The sequence below is a fragment of the Delphinapterus leucas genome, chromosome 5 (assembly GCF_059928025.1).
Source record: "Delphinapterus leucas isolate spDelLeu-1000000601 "Yukka" chromosome 5, BTC_Dleu_Yukka2, whole genome shotgun sequence".
In the NCBI taxonomy this organism is placed as follows: domain Eukaryota; kingdom Metazoa; phylum Chordata; class Mammalia; order Artiodactyla; family Monodontidae; genus Delphinapterus; species Delphinapterus leucas.
In genome coordinates this window covers 18,838,209-18,856,595 of record NC_143133.1, presented here as the reverse complement: position 1 = coordinate 18,856,595, position 18,387 = coordinate 18,838,209, and the positions used below count along the sequence as shown (strand labels likewise).

The 18,387-nt window shown below is 40.8% G+C and overlaps 1 long non-coding RNA gene across 1 annotated transcript in view; it reads left to right on the top strand.

The window, feature by feature from the left end:
- The window catches only part of LOC111186059 (uncharacterized), a 56,240-nt gene that overhangs the window by 27,132 nt on the left and 10,721 nt on the right, over positions 1-18,387 (top strand). The window contains exon 3 of the long non-coding RNA XR_016393198.1: positions 1,903-16,873. This is a non-coding gene — a long non-coding RNA (uncharacterized LOC111186059). The remainder of the gene's footprint in view (positions 1-1,902; positions 16,874-18,387) is intronic.

Below are 18,387 nucleotides of genomic sequence, written 5' to 3'. Positions count from 1 at the left end.
GCATGCTTTTTTTTTCTGGTTTATCAAGTAATGTTTTATATCAGGTGGGAGATCTGGCTTACTCCTTGGCTGCTTCCCCTGACGATTGCTTTAGTGTTTGCTATGGTATCATTACTTAATGTTTTATTATTTCCCCAAGTAAAAATAAGAAGGAAAGAAGTAAACCCATTCTTTAAAAAACATAACCCATTACAAAGGAAAAAAAAAGGATTTGGAGTTTGGCTACAGTTCATTCTCTAGAATGAATAATTATGCGGGGCTCTCAGGTCAATACTAACCAGAACAGAGACATGTGCATGAACCAGCCCTATTTCACTGTTAGTTACTGGTCTTTAGTTTATCTTCCCTCAGTCTTTGCTCATCTGGAGACCTACATGGAAGAGCCAATGCCAATAAAAGAGTGTTCTACATTCTTCCCAATCTCCCTTCCTATACAGGCCCTTTTTTCCTAAAGCTTGGTCATTTTGCTCTCTTCACCTTTAAAACCCCATCAGAATCCACACGAAGACTGAATACTGGCAGAATATGCCTCCCCAAAGTATGCCATTGGGCATAAGGATTATTTCTAGCTGCAGGTGCTTGAAAAACAGCAGGTACAAGAAGGATGCTCTCACCTTCCCCCCACCCCCTTTTTTTAAAATTTATTTTTGGCTGTGTTGGGTCTTCATTGCTGTGTGCAGGCTTTCTCTAGTTGCAGCGAGCGGGGGCTACTCTTCGTTGTGGTGCACGGGCTTCTCATTGCGGTGGCTTCTCTTGTTGCGGAGCATGGGCTCTAGGCGTGCAGGCTTCAGTTGTTGTGATGCACGGGCTCAGCAGCTGTGGCTCGTGGGCTCAACAGTTGTGGCTCGCGGGCTCTAGAGTGCAGGCTCAGTAGTTGTGGCACACGGGTTTAGTTGCTCCGCAGCTTGTGGGATCTTCCCGGACCAGGGCTCGAACCTGTATCCCCTGCATTGGCAGGTGGATTCTTAACCACTGCACCACCAGGGAAGCCCCTCACTCCCCTTTTCTTCCCCAAAGCAGAAGATAAAACTCCCTTTTGAAAGATGCCCTCCTGGTACCAGGAGGAAAGGAACATTCTTACCACCAGAGACGGGGAGTGGAGGCCAAGAGCACTCTGTACAAACAGACCTTGTTAAAATAACTCTGATCTTCCTTTGCTCTCCCCATATATGTTAGTTACTTTTCCACAACTTTCTTTGTTCAACCTAGTATATAAACACTTAGGCCTGGCCTCTTCTTTGGGTCTTCATTTTCCCATGAAGGCTGCCATGTACATGTAAAAATAAAATTTGTATACTTTTCTCCTGTTAATTTGTTTTATGTCAGCTTAATTCCCTGGCCTAGCTGGAGATCACAAGAGAGTAGGGGGAAAGTTTTGCTCCCCTTCAAGGCCAAGTGTAGACATTATACAATGGCTCAGATTCTTTTGAACTAGTTTTTCATTATAGCTTGCTGTTCTTCTAATCCATCTGGAATGAGTATTCTTAAGAATGGAATTGGGGTAATCATAAAGCTCATCTTCTATATGATTCCACTTACTTTCTGGTTTCCGGCTTTTTACTTGACTGCCTGCCTTGGGTAGACATTAAAGAGGAAGGCACTTAAGCAGGAAATGAGATAAAGACTTACAAATGGCACACCTCAATAAAACGGAATGTGCACACATTTCCCATAGATGTAGATTTCGATAATCACAATTTCTATTAGTAAACCATGATGACCTGCTCGATATTTTTGTTATGCAGAAGTTTTTCCTCTTGAAAAATAACTGTTAATATTTGAATAAAAAGGAAAAATACATACCATCTATGTATTTTAAGCAAAAGACTTTATTTTGGGGGCAATTATTTTTAATAATATTAAAATTTTTCCAGAATACCAATGCTTTCTTACTCTTTTTAGTTCTCATTTAAAGGATCAGTTTATCCTGAAATATGTTACAGAGGAGAAATGGAAAGATTCTTTGAAAAAGTAAGTATTGAATATGTTACATAAAACTCCTGCATATCTAGTCATCACTTGCTAGATGACTATTAAACTGAGTATGCAATCAGCTAAGCTAATAGGAAACACGGTTTGAAACTTTATTGATTTTCTACTGTATAGCACAGGGAACTCTACTCAGTGCTCCGCGGTGACCTAACTGGGAAGGAAGTCTAAAAGGAGAGTGGCTATTTGTATATGTATAGCTGATTCACTTTGCTGTACAGTAGAAACTAACTCAACATTGTAAAGCAACTATACTCCAACAAAAATAAATAAATAAATAAAATAAACTTTACTGATTTTGACTAAAAGCACAATTTGCCTTTCCTATACTTACATTAAGAACCATATATAATAAGGCAAAAAAAATGCTTTAGATTATCTTTTAAAGTTGGACATTGAATTATAAAATTATAATACTTAATAAAAATAGAACATATAGAAACTTAGAGAAGAATTATACAGAATATGAACTAAGGTAAAAAAATATTAAATCAGTTTTGCCATAGTGACAAACAGAAATAGCAGTACAAGGCAGAATTGGCGTCACTGGCCAAATTGTATGCATCTTGAATTCATCTGTGGTGTGCAAGTTAATTCTGTTCTTCAAATATGTCTCTCTCTCTCTGTTTCTTTGTTTCTCTCTCCCAACACACACACGCATGGACACACATTCACAAATACATACATTCAACTTTGGTCCCAATCTAACAGAGAACATTATTTCTTGATTCAATTATCTTCAAAAACATGTTTTCTGGGGCTTCCCTGGTGGCGCAGTGGTTGAGAGTCCGCCTGCCTATGCAGGGGACAGGGGCTCGTGCCCCGGTCCGGGAAGATCCCACATGCCGCGGAGCGGCTAGGCCCGTGAGCCATGGCCGCTGAGCCTGCGCGTCCGGAGCCTGTGCTCCACAACGGGAGAGGCCACAACAGTGAGAGGCCTGCAAAAAAAAAAAAAAAAATGTTTTTTGAATGCCCTGTATGTAGTAGCATAGCGCAGTAGTAGCTATGTAGTGGCAAGTAAGACACTGGTCCTCTAGGTACTTAGTGGAAGAAATAAATTATGCACACAAACAGTTATAGTAGAAAACAGAGTCAAACACCATAAATGAGACATCTAATCGTTCAAGAGATGTCATTTTGCTTGGGGACAAGTCTTTTGGAAAAAACAATGAAATTTAGTGTAGGCTATGCAGGTGGTGAGGCTTTTATAGAAATGATGGCAGAAAAGCTGAGGGGACTGATGGAAACCAGCAGCGTGAGCAATGACACAGAGGAGAGCCCAGTCTAGAGTGATTATGAGCAAGTCATTCTATTTAGCTGCAGTGTAAAAAGTGGCGAGTAGCTGGCAGGGCAGGGAGGGTGGAGAGAAGCTTGAGAAGGTAAGTAAAACCACCAGTAGGAAATTATCCTTTACTCAGAAGACAGTGAAGATTCCTAGGAGGTTCTGGAGAAAGAGCGTGGCATGCTCAAGTAGCAGTTGAGAAAACATTATTTTTAAATGAGACTGTAGGTTAGACTGTAGGTACAGAGATCGATTAGCAGGTATATGCACTGCCCAGAAAAATGAAGGAAGCAGTGGAAATGGACAAGAGGACACCAAGCCACAGATAGTTCAGAATCTTTAGGACCTGGTAATCAGAAGAACTTGGGAGCTAAAGGTGTTACTCCTGGTTACAGCCAGATAACAGAAGGTTAAATTGAATTAGCTTAGGCAAAAAGAGTTCACAAAATCCAAAGGGGGGCTGAAACCCAGCCCTGGGAGCACTTAGAGCCAACTAGAAGCAGGGACCCAAATGCCATCCTATCTCTCACCTACCATCCTTCCTGCAAGCTGTTGTCAACCAACTTTCCATCTTACAGAGGAGCTTTTTCCACGTGGCAGACGTGGTCACTAATACCTCCTGAGGTTTATGTCTTTCAAGTTCTACCACTGAGAGGAAATAACAAACAGACATTGCTTTCTTCTCAAATCCAAACATCCCAGGAAATAACTGCTTTCCATGGTAATTTACATGTATTATCTCACTTGATACTCATTAACAGTCCAATGAAGTAGGTACTTTATCATCAGAGAAACCCATGTCACCTACCTAGAGGATAGTAACCTACTGATTAAAATCCTGCCGTTTACTTCAGGGTCAAGCCATCAACCACCGTGTACTGCTGCTCTCCACAGGCATACTGTGGATCCACCCTTTAGCCAATCATCTGAGGCCAGAGAAGGTTGAACCCTGTAAGACTGTGGCCATGTAGCTAGGATGGGACAGTTCTTGAAGAAGCAGGGCTGGCAGACAGAAAAGCCTCTAGAAAGCCACTGAACAAAGACAAATCCAAAGTATCAAGCTAGGGTGCTGAAAGATAAATCATCAGGAAGTGATCATTTGCAAGAGAACATAATGAGTTTGACTTTGACTAGTTTGGTTTGTGCTGGCCGCTCATGTATGTAGATATAGCCACCAGGCAGGTGGGAATGAGATGGCTGTGTACCCAGGTAGAGACTAATTTTATAAATCTAGGAGTCACGCTCAAAGCAGGGGTAATTAAAGAAAAGGGAGTGGATGTTTGCTGAGGAAAAAAGTATAGAGAAGTTTCTAAAAATGAAAGAGAGAGTAGGAGTTCTTGGTGGAGGAACCGGGGAAGGAACTTGGGAAATACTTCTACGTTTGGAGGACAGAAAAAGGAAAAGTCAGTAATAATGGAAGCAGAGAAGAAGCCACCAGGAAAAGACGAAAAGGGTGAGAGAGGAGGGTCCAAAGACAAGAACACTGCAAGATGAAGTAATGACAGTATCGTCTAGAGACAGAGAAGGAAGACCCAGAACAATCTAATTAGACAACAGTCACTGGCGTCCATTTGGCAGCAAAGCGTGGGAGGGAATGTTTAAACTAATCATGGTTTAAGGAGTGGAGAGGGGCAGTGGGTCATGAAGTGGGTCGCAGGTGTAATGAGTCTTTGACGAGGTTCAGTGATGAAGGAAAGAAGAGAAGTCGTATGGAAAACAGCGTTTTACGATATGGGAGCCCTGAGTCTGCTGTAGGTCCAGGGGGCAGAGCCGTTAGAAAAGGAGGACTCACACGTGGGCAGCCCTGAAGGAAGGAAGGCCTGGTAGCACCTCACCTACCCAGAACCTGGCGATCCGGCAACCTCTCCTATCCAGAATACAATCAAGAACCATGAGGCAAAAATGGTCTCAACAGTCTAAATCAATGTCATTATACTTTTTCAATCAAGTTCTTGGGTTTCACCTAAAAGAAAACTCTGATTCTTCTGCAAAACTGAATCAGTCTTACTCTCCTCTAGGTCAGAGATGGAGAAATGTTTCTCCTGGACTCTAGTCTGATAGTAGAAAACCACACCCACATATACTCATGATAAAAGGTTAAATCAAATTCCCATTTAATTAGCTAAGGATACAAAATCTCATAGGACATCAGGAAGCCACAGAGCAGGAACAGATGTAACATATTTCAGCATGGCTTTCCTTGACCCAGGGTCCCTGGGAGCAGAGGTGGGATAGGGGCAAGAAAATAAAACTGACACTGTCCAGACAGGGTGGGGTTTTCTACCTGGAAACATAATTCTGTCTAAAATCCTGTCCTTTTATGCTAAGTGTTCAATCACCGTTCTAGAACTTACACTAACACCATAGGTCATTCCGTTTAACGGAAGGCTTACAGATACCAGGTTTCCTGGTCCTTGAACCATTCTCAGCATCAGCAGGACACATCAGTGTACAGTCAGTGCCAGGTATCCCCAAATAATAGCTCTGCCTCTGGTTCTCCAGTACCCTAGAAAGATCATTTCCCCTCTGAGTCAGAGGTTTTCTGGTGCCTGTGTCCCTTCTCCAGCCATCTCCATCCTGCTCTGTGCCCTGGGAGAGGGATCTGTATGGACTGCACCAAAGAGATCTATCTTGCCTTCTGTATTCCAGTTGGGGTCAGCCAATAGGAAACACTGGAAGGACACTGAAATAGAGGAGGGAGATGAGGTCAGAGATTTGTTCTCATAAACTCTCTTCACATCACCAAGTTTGAGGTGCCATTTATTTTTTGCAGGACCTGACTGCTACCACCATCCCATGACAGATAGGTTTCAGCTCCCATGCCAATTCTATCAATTGGTAGGCACTTCTGGGAGCGTCTTTTGTGAAGGATTCTAAGACCACCAGGCTTTTAGTGATGATTGGTTGGGGAAGAGTAGCTCTCATGCCAAGTGTTGCCAGCCCTTGTTTTGCATCTTAACAATCATCTGGTGTCCAGATTCTCAGAAGATGTAAAGCCAGAGAGACAGAGATTTGTTACAAGTGGTCAATCTGGGAAAAATACAAAGTGGCGGCTGACAGAGTAGCGGAAGAGGAGCCTGAAAGGAAAGCTTAAAAAGTAAACAAACAAAAAAGCTAAACACAATGAGATTTCTGCTGAAATCTAGCCTCAGCTTGCTGGGGAGCCCCGGAGTGTGAGCGGCACCACAAAGTCGATGCTCCTTATAACTGTTGAACCAGCCCAAACTAGCCCTATCCTGTTTCTAAAAAGGTACTGAGTTGTTTTCAGAGACAGCAGAAAAAAACCCACAAGTCATGTGGCCAAAGCATGCCCAGAGGAGAAAATTTTGACCTAAAATAACACCTGGAACTAAAGTTCCTCCCCACGGAACCAAAGGACTGAGACATGACTGGAGGCTGAACGCCGGAACCCTTTCAGAAGCGAAGGGTGCTGAGACAAGGGGGACAGGTTTTTGTATCCCGTGTCAGTCAGTCACTGGTTCCCTGGTTGGGTGGGTGGAGGCAGGGGGTGTGCAGTAAACCTCCCAGGTAGTTTTGGGCAGTTTCCTGGGGAGGGCAATTCTCTGGAGAAGGGTGGATCCACAAGCTGCTATCAGCCAACACTCACAACAGCTGAGGGTGGTGTGCTGGTCAAATAAAGGGGGGAGGGGGGAGACCAACAGTGTCTAGTAGAGGGGGCTTCCAAGGTGTCTAGGCATCGGCCAGTGTCCCGGATACTTGTTCTCCTACCACTCTGTCATCCAGAGGTCTCCATTTATCAGCACTTACTGACACTGGTGGCGCACAGATATGCCATCCCATGTGGTCTTTAGGTGGCCGTCATCAACTGAGATCTGATAACTCATCTGATCCCCAGGTGTAGTCAGTGCTGTAGTAGCCCCTCTGAGTCCCAGCCCTGAGAGCCCTGCAGTCTCTCTCCTCTCTCTCTGTCTCTCTCTGTCTCTCTCTGTCTCTCTCTGTCTCTCTCTGTCTCTCTCTGTCTCTGTCTCTCTCTGTCTGTCTCTCTGTCTGTCTCTCTGTCTGTCTCTGTCTGTCTCTCTCTCCGTCTCTCCCTCCCTCTCTCCCTCCCTCTCTCTCTCCCTCCCTCTCTCTCTCTCTCTCTCTCTCTCACACACACACACACACACACACACACACACACACACACACACAAAACCCTGTCATCCCTCCCAGGGCCTAGAAGCACTGACTGCACGCTGCACCTTCCCGGGTGAACGAGGTGAGTAAGCCTGCACCAGGCTCTGTGTGGGTCTTATGAGGCATCCGGTCATCCCAGAGCTCCATCTTAGGACAGGAGGCTCCCCATCTTGGCATTTTGAAAACTTGTCAGTAGTCTCTTCAGCTACCCTCCGAGGTTTCAACCCCTAAGGAAGTGGGACATATGCCTTCTCTGACCCACATGCCATCCATGTGTTCCGAGCCACCTTCCACCCTTCTTCTGGGGCAACACTTTTCTACTCTCTGGCCTGGTAGGTTCTTCAACTACTTTATTTACAAGGTAATTTTTCTGTTAAACTTCATTAGGGGATTTTTTTTATTGATACTGAAAACTAACCTTTTGTAACTGAAAAAACCTTTTCTCCCTCAAAAAGCCCTGATATATATATATTTTTCTTTCACAACTATTGTCTCAGCTCTGGGTTTCAAAAGTCTGTTCTTGAAACACAAAAGCTGAGCAATAATTTTTTCTTTGTTTTTACATTCCTGCCTTAATAATACTGATCCTCCCTGAGGCAACGATGCCTCCGACTAAATAATAGAGCCTTTGAAACAAGGAGGGTTTCAGAAGAGAGGGCACAAGCAGCCGAGATGGGACCGCAAGGCCAGAGGCACGGAAACGTGCAGCAGGCTTAGAGGCTCTGGAGGGATAAGAAGTTTTCTAAAAAGGAGGACTGTGCCAGAAAGGCAAATGAAAAGGAATGTGGAAAGAAATCAAGATGAGTTTTTAGAGGTTTCAGTTTCAGGCTTGGTAGGGAAATCCCTAGATCACTTCACCTCGCCTGGGGCTGCACCTCGAAGGGCATGTCCAGACTTGCAGGATCTGGACCCTGGAGAGAATAAGATGGAAAAGAATAGGAAGAGAAACCACTTTAAATTTGTTCAAGATACTTAAAATAGGCAGCGATGAATATTTGGCCTCGGTCCAGATACACGAACAAACATCCCAAATGTCTACTACTAGAGAAGAATTTAAAAGACATAAGAATTTAGTCCAAAATATGTCTGAGAGCTAGATAAAAAGAGTCATATGGAACGAGTAAAAGGAAACTGTTAGTTTTCTTCACTGTAGGAAATACAGATGAAGAGGGAATATTGTTCTGGTTTTAAAACTGGAATTAATGGTGTTAGGGCAGGCTGCCCCCAAATGTGCCAAAGTGGCATATTGATTATTTTGAATTACTTAAGAAACAGCCAATACAAGATGGACACTCTGACCCTCCTCTGTCTCCCTGAAAGCAGGAAATAAATCCCCCGTGTGAAAGGTACCCTCCCTGCACCAGGAGGTAGGGAGACATTCTTATCACCAGAGAGAGAGAAGTCAGTGCTCAGAAGGCTGTATAAACAACACTTGTTACTTTACTACCCTAAGCCCAAAGTTCTGTGTCTTGTCAGTTCTTCACAAATGTGTAGTTTCTTTGTCTAAAAAGTATAAAACTGCCTGCACTGGCCATTTATTTAGTTTCCATATCTATGAGAACTCTGAACACACAAAATTTAATTTGATTTTCTCCTATTAGTCTGTCTTGGGTCAATCTAATTATTATACCAGCGAAAAGAACCCAGAGGATAGGGGAAAATTTTCCCTCTTCAACAGTGGCATGATTGAAAATGGGCCCAGTAATCTAAATAAAACGTACAACTATCCATTGTGTTCCAGAAACTTACCAGAGTAAACTAAGGTTTGGGCACATAATTCCTCTTGGTTTCAGATATTTGGGTCAAAGAAGCATCTGTAAACTTTTTTAAAGTATTTTTGTCTGTTTATAAATAACTGACAGAGTTTGTTTTTCACTTTTTGGTTTTAATTGATAATTTATTATCAATCATCTCTGAATTGGTTTATAGTTGATAATCACATTAACATTTACTGAGAACTTATTATATGCACTTTACCTATAATAACTCATTTAATTATCACAAAAACCCTGTGAGATGGATTCCCATTTTATAACTGAGGAAAAGTTAATTAAGCAAATACTATGTACCAGGCACAAAGTGCTTTGTATGTAGTATCTCATTTAACCCTTAAATAAAAAAATAACTATTGTTACCAAACCAAACTTGGGTCCGCTTGCCTGCCACGCAGCAAAACCAATCTAATGATACCAGGTTGTGATGAAGGAAAGTACAGCATTTATTTGCAGGGCACCAAACAAGGGAAATGGGCAACTCACACTCAAAAGACCCGAACTCCCTATTGGCTTTCAGGCAAGGGTTTTTAAAGGCAACATGTGGATGAGATTTACGGCTCCTGGGCTTTCTTCTGATTGGTTGGTGGTGACGTGACAAGGTGATGTTTCAGGAATCTTAATCATCATCAACCTTCTGGTTCCAACCGGTCTGGGGTCTAGTGCTTGTGCTCAGAATGTAGTCACCATCCTTCACCTGGACAGAGGTCTTTGTTTCTACAAAACAACTCAAAGATATGCATCAGATTGTTATGTGTATCTCTTGAGAAACTAGGACTCTGTTTCATTGCTGAACTATTGTTTCTTGACTGCTTTTCCTTTGTTTCTGAATTCCCTCACTTTCCTAATTAGTAACTACTTGAGTCTGCTCTTTGAACTGAGGGAAGGTCTAGAAGACTAAAGCCTTCTTTTGCAAACAAGAAAACATGGAGCACAGGGGTTTTTGTACCCGGGAGGGCCCTGCAGAGTCCTGCTTGGTTTCAATCCCCTCTTTTCTTTGATACCCCTCAATCCTGAGGGGAACAGGGATGGGGCAAAAAAGGGAATAAAGTTTTAGATAGAGAGGTTTGTCATAAACTCAGCAGGGAAACTCGATTTTAGGGGGACTTAGTTTCACTATGAGAGTCTATTATTTTCCCCATTTTATAGATGAGGAAATTGAAATTCAGATAGATGAATTTGTTTTAAGGTGATACAACTAGTAAGTGATGCAGGAAGGATTTTAACCCAAGCCTACCTATTAACCCAAATGTAATGTTAGAAAGCTAGAAATAATCTATGTTTAATAGGTAGAAATAATCTATATGTTCAGTAATAAGTAATTAGTTAAATAAGTTAATGGTACATCCATATAATTAAATATTATGCAGGCATTAAAAACAACGCTGAACATATACCATATTGACATATAAAACAAACTTTTCAGCTGAAAAAAGTAGATAATGTAATATGCACCTGTGATTTCATTTTAAAATATATAAAAATAAAAACATGCATACTTTCTTAGAAAGGAATGATGGAAGTTAAATGAAAATGCAGGGACCCTTGTGAAGGGTAACAAAATATGCCACCCCAAAATATGCCTCTTTGGCACAGGGATTATTACCTTAAACTGATTATTTTTGAGAGCCTGCAGACACAGCAGAAGCTCTAAAACAGAGGAGTTACCCTTTTGTAAGGGACATTTACATTTATAAAGGAAACCTCTGTGCCTCTCAGTACCAGGAATCCCAGGTTGACTAAATCACAAGAGAATCTTACTAATAATAGAGAAGGCACAGACGTCAATCTGCATAACAAATTTTACCCTTGTTTACCTGGCTTTTCCTGGTAACTTCCTGTAACTGGTCTCTCGCTGTCTTTAGCAGAAGATGGAATTTAAGGTAGTGGCTTGGGCCATCTGGAGAGTTACTCATTTTCCCTGGGTATCTTCCACATATACATGAAGTATACATGTTAATAAATTTCTGTTTGTTTTTTTCTCTTGTTAACCTGTTTTTTTATTAACAAGGGGGCCTCAACCAAGAACTCAAAAGGGTAGAGGGAACGTTTTTTTTCCCTCCCCTACACTTGTTCAACAATTGCCAAGAATTCCCGGATGGTGACAGCAGGGCATTGAACCAAGTACAGGAGCCTTCTGCGTGCAGGGCTCTGTGTGACTGCACAGGTCACATGCCCATGCAGCTGGCCCAGTTATAAGTACTCTTTACTTTCTTCTTTTTGCTTGTGAAAGGAATCAGAACATACCACCCCAAAATATGCTACTTTGGCATAAGGATTATTTTGAGCTGAAGGCAATTGAGAAGGGGTGATACAGGAAGAACTCTTTGCCTCCCCCTTTCTGCCTAAAACCGGGGCATAAATTTCCCTTCGTAAAGGTGATATAAATTTCCATTTGTAAATGTGCTTTCCTCTCCAGGAAGAGGAGAAATATAGCTCTTATCTGCCTAACTAAACAAGCTTTGTCTCCCATATATTTCCTAGTCATCTTTCCACAGTTTACTACCCACAGAGGCCCCAAACCCCTTTTCCTTTGCTCACTTCTCCACAATTTATTACCCTTTGTTAAAAACGATACAGACATGAGTCCACTGGTTTAACGGATTCTTTGGGTTTTCACTTTTATCTTGAAGCCCCTGTGCATGTGAAAATATTAACACCTACAAAGAAACACACAGTTTTTCTCCTATTAATCTGTCTTTTCTCAGTTTAATTGTAGGCTCCCAGATACAAAACCTGAGAGGGTAGAAGAAAATGTTTTTCCTTTCCTACACTTATCAGTATTACATTGCTTGTATGACCTGCTTTGGTAATAAGAAAAAGAAAATAAAGTAATAAAAGAAAGGGCATCAAATATGGTGATGGGAGTTTTGGAATATATACATATAAATATAGGTATACATATACATACATATATATGTATAGATAGATAATTTTTTTTTCTAAATGCCTGCCTTCATTCCTTCCTTCTTTCCTTCATTCTTTCTTGCTTAAATAATTTGGTACTAAAGCCAGTAGGTGAAATTGAGCAAAAGTAAGTATCCACATTGGAGAGTGGGTGCTAGTGGCCCAGTGCAAGGAGGTGGTTCCTAAGAGGGATGAGAAAGGCCTCTGCATGGAGTGGGGTTGTAGCAATGGCGTGGCATGTGCGCCCACGCAAGATAGGGACAGCATCCATACATGTGGGCGATTGCAGAATGAGGTGAGTGGATGCCCACTCAGGGGGCAGTGGGGATGAGAAGAGACTGATTACCTTGGGGGTTGATCCAACAAACAAATATATTGGGGTTATGGGGTGCAGGCTTCTCCCTCTTAGAAAAAGGATTTACAAATATGGAAAGGGAGGAAACTGGAATAAACCCTGCGGTATGTAAAATCAGAATTGGATGTATCAGTCATTTTGTGTTTTCGATAGTATATGTATATAGGGGTGTGTGTGTGTGTGTGTGTGTGTGTGTGTGTGTGTGTGTGTGTGTAGATATATATGCCCTAGCTCTTTCCATTGAGAGAGCCTAAGGGCAATGCCATTGCAAAAACATTGAGAATACCTACTGTTCAGATCTGTTACTAAATACCATTCTCTGCAAAAAAATAACAAAAGAAAAACAGACAAACAAAACAAAAAAAAGCCCAAAGCTCTTTGAAGATATACTTGATTCCAGTGTGTGTGCCAGAAAGTACAGAAGTGTTCAAAGAATGATGAGAATATGTCAAAAGAACTGAAAGCCAGCCTAAAGGGGCTAGGCAAATGCGGGACAATTTGAGGGTCAGTAAACAACGATAGAAACAGATATTGCCTACTGAATAAATTAAGCAACCGTGAGTTCATACTAATATACAAAAATGAATGAATGAATGAGAAGAAAAAGCTTTTCCTTACAGTATACAACACTGTATATATATAATGCTCACTAATAAATGTGGAAGGAATGATGGATTTAGGAAATCACCATTTGGCATCATAGTTGAAAATCTTACAAGGCTTCTAGACAAAGAACAAAACTTTCAAAGGCAATTGATAATGGAAAGATAACTAGACTAGTAATAGACTTCTTATCTGTAACCTTGGTTGAATCAGACAATTTGCATTTATATTTACAGACCACTGGCAATATCCCCCTATCAAGGGAAGTTCTCATTCCCATGTGAGAGCAAAGTAAAGAAGTTTTGGAGTGTTGCAAAGGCTCCGAAAATATCCTACCTGTGTACCTTTCTGAGAAAATTTTCTAACCAAATGAAAATCAAATCTCATGATAGGGAAGATGAAAAGTTCAGGAAACATTGATGAACAATGAATTTCATAATATTTACAATTATATCTAAATGGAATATGACAGTTAACTGGAGATTATACTCTGGTAAGAATTTTGAAACAGGAGATTCTGTGAGGAAAAACTTGATGACTGTCTGGGTTTGAAATCCTATAATTATCTCATACAAGCTCAAGATTTGGGCTTCCCTGGTGGCACAATGGTTGAGAATCCGCCTGCCGATGCAGGGGACACAGGTTCGTGCCCCGGTCCGGGAAGATCCCACATGCCATGGAGAGGCTGGGCCCATGAGCCTGCGCGTCCGGAGCCTGTGCTCCGCAACAGGAGAGGCCACAACAGTGAGAGACCCACATACCACAAACAATAGGGAAGGTATGGGCAGTCAAATGTTCTAAAGGTTTCATTTCAGTGGAAGAAGTGGAGAAGCATTAAGCTAGTAATAGAGTGTGGTAGGAAGGCAAAGTTGTTACTTATTTTTTGATCCATCAATAGAAAGATGTAATTATTACAGTTGGGAAGACAACTATTAGTAAAATTGAAAAAATATATGGTAGGGAATGAGCAAGTTGGAGGACATTATTTAATTTTCACATATCCATAGAAATATAAAAATAACTGCTAAAGCCAGGAAAGTTATGAGTAGCAGAATGGAAATCCAATTTATGAGTGGAGGAGAAAAAGATAAAAAGAAACCTTATCAATCTAATAAGAGTGAGGAAAAGAGAGAAAAGAAAGTATACAAATGTACAATAAAGTGGAAGAAATAAAATTAAGTATATAAATTTTCACTACCATTGTGAAATTCTCCTATCAAAAGGCAAAAACTCTCAGACTGAGTTTGAAAATCAAATTGGATTATATTCTGTATCAGGCAGGGCCTCAGTAAGATGACACATTGGAAACAGGATAATTTGAGAAAGGCCTCCTCTGGAAGGTGTGCATGGGGAGTGGAAGTACAAGGCATAGTGCGATACTGGGTGAACACCAGCAGGGCTGTTCCCACTCCGAGGCCCAAAAGGACAAAGGGAGGGTAGGATTCCCAGAACCTGGAAAGAAAGAATCATGTAGAGTAGGACACCCAGAGAGGAGCAGTGACTCTTAGTTGAAGGTCATAGAGGAAGGAGTCAAGAATTAACTTCAGTCTCCCTCCCTTGATTTAGCCAGAGAGCAAGGGAAGAAGTTGGTGTGGTCCCTACAAGTCAGCCCTTTTGCAGGGACCAGAAGGGTGAATGGTGGGTCCAGAGGAGCAAGCAGACAAGATACTTGCCACACGTACTGTTGACAAGCTCTACACCAAAATTAAAGCAGCAAGGAAAACTTCGAAGAAAGGAAACGTACGTAATAGTAATAGGATGTTAATAGGATTTTCCTATTATCCAGAAGTTGTGAGATTTATGCTAGACCCAACGCTGGGGAGCAGATGGAGACAAATGTTCTCCCATAAGAGAACTATCTGGAAGTCAAGCTGCCAGAATATCCCTGCAGGACTTACTAATGGGCACAGCAGCCAGTACCCTCCTCTCCCTAGTCTACGTAAAGAAAGATTTGGGGATGGGGAAAAGTGATGTTTAGGCCTTAAGGAAAACAATATTCCTGGAGAGAAGCACTTGAGGAGATGCACAGAGATTGGAAATGAGGTGACTTGTGTCCAGTTCCTTGGCTGGATGCTTGCTGAGTTGCAGAACACACAGGTCTGGTCAGGTGATGCCACCAAAGTAATGCATACAGAGAGTTCTTGGGAGAGCAATGTGATCTCCTGAAGTATGGGGCATACCAGAACATGGACACTGTATCTACTTCTGGCCTGGAGAACCTTGAAGATGGCCACTGAATGACCCATGCCATCAGGGCTTGAAAGAACAGTGGTGAAGTGTAACCAGGAAGAAGATGAGGCAACCGTCCTCCCATCCCAAGTCCAACTTGATGTGACATGATATTACGGAGGATCTTATACTTTTTCCATAGTAGATAGAATACCAGCCACTATATCATTGGATAGTTATACCACATTTTAAATGACTTCTCTACAATCTACATGGACAAACAATTCATACAAAGGCTACTGGTAAATTAGGTACATGAAGTGCTTAACCAAAGCAGTATTTGTAACAATGGTAAAATACCATCTAAATGGCCCAAAATAGTGGATGGTGAAATGAATTATACACATATCAACTAGATGAAATTTAATTCTTAAAATAAGAATTCTTTAAATTGTGTAGCAAGATAAGAAATTATACTGTTAAGCAAGGAGAGTAGCATAAAAAAAATATTCCTAGTCTATGATTGGAACAGTGTAAAAAAGGGCATACACCAATGAGCAAATACAAAAAGCAAGCACAAATAAAACAAGAACTGATGTCTTAGGCTAGTGGAATGTGGATGAAGTCTTCTTTGCAGTCATCACTTCTGTTGTCATACAGTTGCTTAAGCAATAAATGAAATCAAAGGCTCAAAACAGAGAAACAAATGGGTGGAAGCAGAAGAAGCAACAATTAGACAACGCTTGAGGAATTTTGCTTTAGACGGAAGCAGAAAATGGGGTGGTACCTGGAAAGGTCTGGGCCATGGGAAGGGAGGGACTTTTATGAAGTTAGGGAAAGAGCTACATATTTTTATGCTGATCATATTTTTATGATCTACTGGGAAGGAGCAAAACTAATGCTGGGGAAAAACCCTTCAGCAAGGGAGAGGAAATGTGAGCCCACACTCAGGTGGAAGTGGGCAAGGGGCAGGTCAAGGGCCACACAGAGTACATGGGAGCAGATAAAAGTAGGTTGGCTGTTTGATGGTGGGAAGTTGAGGGAATTCTATTCTGATTGATTCCATTACCTTCAGTGAAATAAGAAGCAAAAGGAGGAGTCAACTAAAAATGGGGTTTGTTGGAAGTTTAAGATAAAAGGAGAAGTGTGAAATGGTCTCAGTGGTTGAAAGTGTTAAGCAACCAAGGCAATATGGTAGAATTCCCTGAGAAAACTGAGGGTCTGCTTGAGGTTTGGGCAGTAACAGGTCTTACTGACATATCCTGTGCAAGACAACCTATCTCAACTATATGATATCAACGCCTTGAACACATGGTCTTTCTTTTTACTGTGTCTCTTAAAGAGTTCAGTTTCGGTGCCGTAAATTGCTAGTATCCTCCCTTTTCATTTTATGTGTGAACAATGATGTTGAAAGTACACTTGCAAGCAGCTGTCTTGAAGTATCAACTTCCATTTACTCTTTGAAAGTTTTATCATTATACCAGAACATCTTCTGGAAATATCAGAATGAGCTGACCCTAGACACTGACGCCATCACCCATCAGAAGCCATGACCCGTGATTTATGGGTGTGAATTAGATCGTAGACTCTCAAGAGAATTGACACCCTCAGCAACTGCAAAATGAAGAAATCTGTGTCATTTTGCTCAGGATGAGTGAGGTAATTTTTTGGGGGTTTTTTTCTTTTATTTTGGTTTTGTTTTTGTTTTTAATGTGATGGCTTTAAGTGAAGACAGGGCGACACAAATTGCATGACTAGCTCCTCTCAAAAGTTACTTTTTGCAGCCTACACACTGATGTCACTAACAGTACTTAACACCGGTGAGGTGGATATGATTGCACAGTGGGATTTATTCAAAGTGTATCAGGAAATGGGGGAGAGAAGTGAACACATTAAGAGGAAAAAAAAATTTTAATTAATATAATAATTGACCAAGAAAAATGGTCAATAAATATTTGATCTTTTGTTCCTTTAAAAATCCATGTCGTATGAAAATGTGATGAGGAGAAAAGAACAATTAAAAGGTACAGGTACTGGCTTTTCCTGTCTCTTTCCCCAAATGTCAGGCTCATAGGAACCCCTATGGTCCACCTCTGTGCAGATAAAAATCTTTCCTTTCCAGACTAAAAGTCAAAATTCTGAATATTTATAGCCTGAAGTTACTGTCTGTGAATCTGGTAACTTAGACCAGAGAGTGTTGCTTTGAACACTGGTATTTTAGGCACTTTCCAGATAACATTGAAATGACCTTTCCTTAGCACTTGCCAAACTTATGAAAAAATTTAAAAATCTAAATTAAAACAGTAATTTAGTGAACTGACATTTTTTGCACATCAAGGTGATGCCCGAGATGATACCCAAAGTGAATATGGAAAAAAGAGGGACTCTCATCATGCTTTCAGGAAAAGTGTAAACTGACACAACTTTTTCAAACAATCTTGATAAAATGTACCCCAAAGTCTTAAAACATTCATTTATTTAATCAAAAGTATTTATTTATTGAGTGTCTTCTATATCAAGCGCTGGAAATTATATTCTATCAGTGAGTGAATAGACATTACACAAATAATTACAAGTGCAATGAGCCCCATGAAAGGGAAATCAAAAGGACCTAAGAGTAAAGAATTAGTCCTAAGAAAGTAATTAGAATTATACAGTAAGATGTAATTTAAACAGTGAGAACTACCTAAATGTCCACAAGCAGTGGGTTAAGTAAATTATTGTATATCCATGCAATGCAATAATACAATGGCATTAAGAATAAAGCTATAGAAAAATACTTAATAACATGTAGAAATGTTCATAATATACTGGTTAATGGAAAATGTTATAAAAATGTGTCCAGTATGACCCAATTTGGTAAAAACTAAACTATTTATAGATCTCTCCTTATCCATCATCTATGAAGGATACACCAGAAAATGTTAGCATTATAATTGCTGGCTAGGGATATTACAACAATACTTTCTTCTTTGTGCTTATCTTCATGAACATTCTTGTAGTTGTAAGAAATAATAATAGTAATAAGTATATAATTGGGCATGGGGTAACTGATATTTGAGAGAGAAGACCTAAGGAGTGTATTATTCAACTGTTCTTCTAAATTACGTAAAATCTGTTCTTGTATTAAATTAGATCAACAGAATACAGTGTTTCTGAAATACATTTTTAAA